We start from the raw sequence: 6,625 nt of genomic DNA, 5'->3' as shown, positions 1-6,625 counted from the left end.
GGCTTAGTCAGTAAGAAAGAATTAAAGATGGGCTTGCAAATGAACACCGGACCCCTGAGTGGTCTGTTCTCTTTAGGACTGGCTGTCCCTGCAGAGTCATCAGGGATCCTAGCTGGCAAAGCCTCAGGGTATAGAAGATAAAGACACGATTGCCGCATGGAGATGCCCACACTCTTGACTACTCAGATTTGGGGACAAAGGGGTCACGTGTTTGTGCACACACCAATGGCCCCTGTCTGAACTTCTTGTTTCTCTGACGCTGTACTTCTCTGAAGCAGATGGCAGGTTCTTACTGACTGCCTCAGTCACCCCTGCTGAGCAGCCTCACTGAAGACCTTCCCTAGCAGGGAGTGCCACCAAGGCCCTCTCAGTGTCTCCGTGCCCAGACTAAAGACTTGGTGACTGGATCAGACAAGCCAAATCTCTAACCTGGAAGACTAAACAGCCATTGCTTGGCTTACTGCTCATTATCTGGAGTTCCTAACTTTCTTCTTTTTTTAACAAATAAAATAAATATTCATAAGTTATTTATTTGCAAAGTATACATTATGCAAATCCAGCGGGCCATGTTTCAAGAAATGCATTTAAGAAGCAGAATAAGCCCATCAATTGGCAGTTTTTGCTTTGCACAGTACTGTTAACTCTGCTGGAAAATCCAAATGCTATCATTGTTCGAATACCATGATGTCAGGGAAGCAGCGCTTTCAGGAGGGAATATTAACTGTGAGAGGAGTGTGAAAGGGAAGAGAGAGGAGCACACGGACCTCGGCACAGACTGCTGCTTCCTGTTTGCAGCTTGCCTCTGTGTTTGACTTTGTTGTGTAGCCCGCCTCCGAGGGCCTTCATTTGAGGGCTTTCTTCTTCCATCATCTTTGTAAAGATCTGGCCAGATGTTAGCAGAGCTTCTCTCTCGATGCTTCCCTGAAGTCATTCCCAGGAGGGTCGGTGGGTCACTTATGTGCTAGAGCACACTCCCTGGAGCTGGGGCACAGAAAGCACGGCATCACCAAATGTTTGCCACGACAGCAGGGCTCACTAATGACCCAGCTACAACCTGACTGACCCACCCTAGCCCTGACCCACCCTAACCCTCACCTACCCTAACCTTCACCTACCCTAACCCTCAGCTAGCCCTGACCCACCCTAACCCTCACCTACCCTAACCTTCACCTACCCTAATCCTCACCTACCCAAGCCCTCACCTACCCTAACCCTCACCTACCCTAGTCCTGACCTGCCCTAGCCCTGACCTACCCTAACTGTCACCTACCCTAGCCCTGACCTACCCTAACCCTCACCTACCGTAGCCCTGACCTACCCTAACCCTCACCTACCCTAGTCCTGATCTACCCTAACCCTCACCTACCCTAGCCCTGACCTACCCTAACCCTCACCTACCCTAGTCCTGACCTACCCTAACCCTCACCTACCCTAACCCTCACCTACCCTAACCCCCACCTACTCTAATCCTCACCTACCCTAACCCTCACCTACCCTAGCCCTGACCCCTCTGTTTCCTTCCACCCAGTCAATGAGTCATTGTCTCATTTTTTCCCTTACAGCAACATTCATTTCCAAGTTCTGGTTCTTAAGACCTCTCACAATTAATACCTGCTAGCTGCTTGGCAGATGAGGCTCCATCCTGGGTGGTTTAAGACAATTTCATTTCTTATCCATGAAGAATACACACATGGAGAGAGAAAAAAAAGTTGAGGAAAAATAATCCAAATTTCAGTGGCTATAAAACAGAAATGAGATTACTTATATATTCACAACAGACCATCTATTTTGAATATCATTAACATTTTAACGCCATCCTACAAATGCATGCATCAACTCAACAATCACTGAACAAAAGTCTGCCTGGATCTCTCTCCTCTTACCTGGAACACTATTTCAGAAGCCCTGGGAGATCAGCAGACTAGGGTCCCCTCCTGCTCTGAGGCTTAGTCCCAGTGCTCCTCCGAGAGGGACAGCTGGAGCTGGTCCCTGATGACCGCCGTTGAGTAGCTATGGTCCTTGCTGTAGAGAAAGCTGACATCCTATACCAAGCACTACGGGATGAAGCGACTCTTCACTGGGAATGCAGATTCACACACTTTGGGTGTGGTTTTGAGCTTCTTTGCTACAGAGCCTCTCCCTAGCCATCATACCCTCGATTTGGGTCTGAGGAGATGCTAAAAGCTGAGATAGTCAACGTGGGGAGCAGATGGAGAAGAGAGAGAGACCTGTGGGTCATCACAGACAGGCTTTTTCACGCTGTGAAAATACATGGCAAACAGCTTCGGGAAGGACGGGGCGGGGAGGTTGTTGAATGTGTGGTTTGGGGGTGCCACCAGGGCCGGAAGGTGGGCAACGAAAGTGTGAGGCAGTGTCACGGTGTGTCCGCACGAGGGAGACAGATGCTGGCTGGCGCCTGGCTTGCCTTCTCCTTTTCATTCGTCCAGCACTCTAGCCCAGGAATGGTGCTCCCTACCTTCAGATGAGTCTTCCCTCTTAGGAAACACCAGTGCTCTCAGGGGCACAATGAGCAGCGTGTTTCCTAGCTCAGTCAAGCTGACAATGGAGACGAACCACCACAGAGCAAGAACTTCACTCTGTGGAAAGATGATGGTTTTTAAACACCAGGCAAGGTGAAAACATGCATGTAGTCCCAGGACTCAGATGGCTGATGTGGAAGGATTAGTTAGGTCCAGGGTTCCAGAGTAGTCTAGGCAATTTGCAGGAGGGAAGGCAGGAGGGAGAGGGAGAGAGAGATAAAGAGAAAGGGGGGAGGCAGGGAGAGGGAGGGGAGAGAGAGAGAGAGAGCGGGCACAGGGTATACCTGCCCAACAACCCATTTTCTAGTAGTCAACCCACTTCCCAAAACAGCCAACTGAGACCAAGTGTACAAGCACGTGAACTGGAGGCTGACATTGCACGTTCAACCTTCGATCCGAAGTACCAAGATGTTAGTGTTAAGTCAAGAAAGAAATCAAAGGAGACTTCTCAGATACCTAGATGCTTGCCTTTTCTCCGCTGGCTTCATGATTGCCACACACAGTGGTTTCTGTAAATTCAACATCTTGATTCTATGTTAGGATAATTCCAAAAGCAGATTCCTATATGGCAGTTACCACCAGCCCCGAAGTGACAAACAGGACTTTTCCATATTCTTAAGACTGAGAAAGTCTTTGAACTTGCTTATAAAAGTGATGTGTGGCCGATGGCCTCCAGAAAAGGTCAGTTGGAAAAATGAAGAATTGAGCTAAAGGGTTCAGGCTGCTGCAGAAATTGCAGTTAAATCTATAAAGATGGAGTTTTCCCTTTTCAGACCTCACAGAACTACCAATTCTATCCAGAACAGTCTGCCAGGCCTCCCCAGGGCTGGGCAAAACAAGGTTAAAATAAGAAAAGCAGCTTGCAGAGGCCAGAGCAGGAAGCTGGTCACTTCTCAGATTTCCACAACTCCCACCCTATCCTGCTCTGATGCTAATGACAGCGACACAGGGCTTGACAAATGAGTCTGGTATCTCGGCCATTTCACACCCATCATTAATTTCCTGTCCAGACTGATTAGCGGATCTGCCTTCCCAGCCCCGTCTCTCTCCTCTGCTGGAGACTAGACCATTCTTCTCTCTCCTCTGACCAGCTTTATCTTGACAAGCACCATGTGTCTCTGTTCAGCTCATTGTTCTTTCCTCCGCCTCCGGGCGTCAGCGCGCGCGGCTCCCTTACCAGGAAACACACAGAATCACCCCCCAAATCTGCTGTGTGACTCTTCCTGGGGAGACGTGCAAACAGAAGTCTACTCACCCGGATGGGGCACCGACAACAGACCTAGGAAACCCTTTCATCCTTGTCCAGCTTTGCGAAGCAATGGTTTACCTCGGTTATTTACAAGAGCGAGGCTAATGGTTATAGGAGCGTGGGTGTGCCAGAGGCCGGCATGTCAGTGAGAAGCCCACCCCAGCACGGTGGCATTGCACACAAACTGTGTTCCAAGAGAACCTGCTCTCACCTCCACTAGGGTCTCCCTCTCCCTGGCGGCCATTGGCTGCTTTTGTAGTGCAGGGGAGGGGCTTCCTGTGCCTTGCAACTTTCCAAGCTTCCCAAACTTTGCAAACTTCTCTGGCTTCCTGAGTTTTCTGAGCTGGTGTCTCTTCTGGGAGAGCATGTTCTGATTTGGGAGTAACAGCTCCACAGCAGGACTCTCCAAGGTCCAAGTTTCCTCCAGTTAGTGAGGTTGTAGAGCTTCTGACTGGATTGGTCCAGAGCTGCGCCAGTCCACGGCCCCTGGCTTCTTCCTTTGCTGGCTTCAGGGTGGCTCCCATGAGAACTGGTTGGTGTTCATTCCAAAGAGGCCGCATGGGGAGGGAGAACTGCAGGAGCAATGGGCTGTGGACAGGGCCTGGCCGGGGCTGGAGCTGAGGCAAAGCTGTCTTCCCTTTGTATTCCACAAGCCTGCAGGCCCAGCCCATCTGCTGCTGTAAGTTGCCATAGCCAGAGAGGACACACAGGAGACACTGGTACCCTTCCAGAGTCTCCATTCCAGAACAAACTCTGAGGAGATTCAGAGGCGCTGAAGAAGCAGGGAGAGAGCAGGTAGGTGAAGGACTTGCTGAGCTCAGGATCAGGGTGGGTGCTTCAGCATTGCCGTTGGCGAGGCACTGGTCCAACACAATGAGGTGGGTGAGCAGCTGGCCTTTGTGCAAGGCTTCTGTGCTGGCAAGCCTTGTTTTCTCTCAGCAGCCTCATGAGGGAGGGCCTTCGGTCAAGGCCACTCTGTGGTAGAGGGGATGGCATCCACCGATGTGAGCACCTTGCTCTAGGGCCCAGGATTGGAGAGAGAAGCAGAGCCAGCCTCCAGCAGATGCCCGACCCCAGAGCCCTGCACCCCACTGGGAGGTCCCAACCTTGAAGGGTACGCCCACTCCACCAAAGAAGCAGCGAAACAACATTGGAGCTTTGCCACAAGTGCTGCTGTGACCTTGTACCCAGTATCAGCACCAGGAGGAGCTATAGTGACTCGCTTTATGACTATAGAGGACAAGAGCCCCTGGCTCCGAGGCTGGGGGATGGCTCAGTCAGTAAATGCAAGGACTTGAGTTCAATCTGAAGAACCCAAGTAAAAGAGATCTCTGTGTGATCGTGCCGGAGAGGTGAAGACAGAATCCCTGTGACACAAACATGCACGAAAATACACATACTCACAGAGAGAGAGAGAGAGAGAGAGAGAGAGAGAGAGAGAGAGGAGGAGGGAGGGGGAAGGGAGGGAGAGAGAGAGGAGGGAGCCAGTTTCTGACATCTCCCTACCTTACGGCTGTGTGTGACTGAGTGAGCCACTCTTTGGGGTACACCATAGCTCTCTGGGGATGCTGCTGCGATGTGTTCCAGAGCCCCTTCTGGAGTGCAGAGCCACTCCCAGGAGGCCTTGGCATCGGGGAAGGCAGGACCCCTGCCTTTCTTCTGTGGCCCCCAGGGCCTCCGCAGGGGTCATACAGCTCCAGTGCTTTGTGGTTTCAGAGGCCTCGTGATTCGGCTGGCCACTAGAAGGCATGCTTTTCTGCGAGCTATCTAGTTAGGAGGAGTCCTTCCACACGGATGGAAAGCCCTGGGAAGATGAGGAATACCAGGGCCCCAGCTGGCATGCCAGCAGCAGACGTCGGCAATGGCCAGGTAAGGCCACGTAAGTGTTCACAGGGAGATAAAAACACAGAGCCATCCTACTTCTGTGAGGTCAAAAGGCTGTGTTTGTCTAGCTTGGCAAGGTGGAGAGCGAGGGATGCGCCAGGGCCATCTGGGCTGGCTCGGTGTGCACTGCCTGTCCCCGAGAACACCTCAGGGTGTCAGGGAGGCAGGCGGGCGCAGCCGTGCCAGCAAGGCCTGGAAGGTGTCATTCATAAAATATTGAATGACCGAGGAGGTGGCACACAGGCTACATGGCAAGGACAGGTTCTAGGGGAACGGGGTGGGGAGGGGACCGCATTCACTCCTGACTCATCCGGCTTGGGCTGCATGCCCAAGGGCTCCCGCCAGTGTGGATATGAGCCATGACACCAATCCAGCAATTCAGGTGGCAGAAGCCAGCTCTGGCCCAGGGTGGCCACTCTGCGGACCATTGGCCTCTGCACAGCAACGTTCCATGTTACATCAGGACAGAGCTCGGTGGATCTTAGCCAAAAGCAGGATGAGAGAGAGACGTTTTTACTACAGATGTTGTCAGGGTCTTCTAAGCTTATGGAAGACATCAGGGTCACAGCATAATCTTACAGGGAGAGCTGAGAGGGAGGGGCGAACAAGAGGCAGGATGTCGATTCTATGAAGAAAGGCGCATCTTCATGTTTGTGAGAGCCACGGAACAGACTCTCCACCGTAAAGAACACAGCCACGACTGGACTATTGTAGATTCCATGCAGGATCGCAGCCCTCTGACGACGTCCCTGACGGGCTCTGCAGCTGACTCCCGGCTCTGATGCTGGCTGTCTTATTCTAGAACCTTCCAGAGAGCTTGTCCGTGTGTCCTCCACAGCCATAGCCAGAAGAACACAGCTAGAGCCAGAAGCCCCTGGCTTCCTTGACCGTAGCCCCCTTGGTGTCTTCCTTGCAGCCTGACACTGAAGCGTGTGACTCCCTCTGGATGGAT

The 6,625-nt window shown here is 52.1% G+C and overlaps 1 long non-coding RNA gene across 1 annotated transcript; it reads right to left on the bottom strand.

Annotated features, from left to right (window-relative positions):
* Positions 1-570: 570 nt before the first annotated feature.
* Positions 571-2,691, bottom strand: LOC129684431 (uncharacterized). The gene is made up of 3 exons (XR_008721329.1): positions 1,884-2,691; positions 1,612-1,668; positions 571-981 (listed from the first exon to the last, which is right to left on the bottom strand). It is a non-coding gene; the product is annotated as an uncharacterized LOC129684431 (long non-coding RNA).
* Positions 2,692-6,625: the final 3,934 nt, after the last annotated feature.

Source organism: Psammomys obesus, unplaced genomic scaffold (assembly GCF_907164565.1).
Source record: "Psammomys obesus unplaced genomic scaffold, mPsaObe1.curated_primary_1811, whole genome shotgun sequence".
Taxonomy (NCBI): Eukaryota; Metazoa; Chordata; class Mammalia; order Rodentia; family Muridae; genus Psammomys; species Psammomys obesus.
Note: the sequence above shows the minus strand (reverse complement) of the source record. Positions and strands in the feature narration are given on the sequence as shown.